Raw genomic sequence first — 1927 nt, 5'->3', positions numbered from 1 at the left:
AGCTGGGACTACAGGCGCCCGCCACCCCGCCCGGCTAGTTTTTTGTATTTTTTAGTAGATACAGGGTTTCACTGTGTTACCCAGGATGGTCTCGATCTCCTGACCTCGTGATCCGCCCGTCTCGGCCTCCCAAAGTACTGGGATTACAGGCTTGAGCCACCGCGCCCGGCCTTATTTACAGTTCTGTAGCTTACCAGTCAGGCATGGCATGGCTGCAACCTCATCTCAGAGTGTCACAAGGCTGAAATCAAGGTGTTGACTGGGCTGTATTCTTGTCTGAAGACTCTCAAGAAATCTTGTCTTTCAAGCTCATTCTTTTTGATGAATGTTAGTTCTTTGAGGTTGTAGGACTAGGGCCCTGTTTTCCTTGCTGGTTGTCAATCTGAGGGCTGTTCTCTCTCTGAGATGCCACCTGCATTTCCTTATCATGTAACCTTCTCTATCTTGCAGGCAGCAATGCTATGTTGAGTATCTCCCATGCCCTGAAATTTTGACTCCCTTCTCCACTTTTGTAGGGCTCAAGTGGTTACTTAGAAACAACCGTACCATATGACAACTCAATCACACAAGTGAAATCCGTGTTGTTCACAGTCCCAGGGGTTACAGAGGGCACGTACACCAGAAGGTGTGGCCATCTTGGAATTCTGCTTACCACAGGAGGTGACACAAATGAGATAGAGAACAGTGGAGGAGGAAGAGTGTAGAGAGGAGAAGGTGAGTTCAGGCCTAGATAGGATGAGTTGAGAAATCCATGAATATTCAAGTAGAGATAAAAGTGTGCTGCTGGGGATGTGACCCTGGCGTTCAGAAAAAAGGTCTAGTGCAGAGGAAGAGAAATGAGAGTAGTTGGTATATAGTTAATAGCTGAATCTAGGAGAGTGGGTTATGTCACCTATGGAGAGCTAAAAAGGTCTAAGCCCTGAGAAACCGCAATATTGAAGGAATGAGTAAAAGTGGAAAATTAGTGACCAAGGAGTACATAATCTGCTGACAGAAGTTCCAAGAAAAGACAGAACACTTAAGGAAATAGGATTTGTTTTTCTGTGTTAAATCTTGCTAAGGAATCTATTAGGAAAAAGGCTTAAATATACTACGGAGGATACAGTGACACAGAGTTAGTAGTCACCGTGGACAAAGCAGTTTCAGTAAAATGGTAGGTACAGAAGCCAGACTAGCATTGTTTGAAGAGTGACAGTGAGAGTCAGGACATGAAATCAATGAGTTTTAGACAATAATTGAAGTGATTTTGCTCTCCAGAAAAGGTACATAAGTCAGTATTTTGTTTCTTTCTTTTAGGATGTGAGAAATTGAGCATATATAAGCATAAATGAAAAGAATTCAGGAGACAGGAGGAGGGTGGAGAAGGGGAATGTTCCTGAGGCAAATGATGGGAATCCAGGTGAGGTATTGATTTTCTAGAAGCACCTCCATCATTACAACCTGGCCAAGGGAGGAAAGGATAGGTGTGAAAGAAGAAAGTTTATATTCCCATACATTGTCTAAGTAAAATAAGAAGGAAGATAAGTTTTTAAGATCGAATGAGACAGGACTGAACCGAAGGTTTAAGGAAAAGAAAGTTTACATTTGTCTTTGTGGTTAATGGCAGAGGAATCTAACTAGAAAAATATCACAAGATTACTTGATAGGCTTTAAACCCCCAAAAAAGACAGATTAACAGAGGAACCAGTTGATTTGTTTCTACATTTTCTCTAGTAGCACACAGCTACTATTCTTAGAGTTATGTATACAAACTAAAAATAATTATATTTATTAAAAATTGATATTTTTATGGGCCGGGCATTGTGGCTCACGCTTGTAATCCCAGCACTTTCGGAGGCCGAGGCGGGCGGATCACAAGGTCAGGAGATCGAGACCATCCCGGCTAATATGGCGAAACCCCGTCTGTACTAAAAAAAAACAAAAAAAA

This window comes from Theropithecus gelada, chromosome 4 (genome assembly GCF_003255815.1).
Source record: "Theropithecus gelada isolate Dixy chromosome 4, Tgel_1.0, whole genome shotgun sequence".
Taxonomy (NCBI): Eukaryota; Metazoa; Chordata; class Mammalia; order Primates; family Cercopithecidae; genus Theropithecus; species Theropithecus gelada.
Note: the sequence above shows the minus strand (reverse complement) of the source record.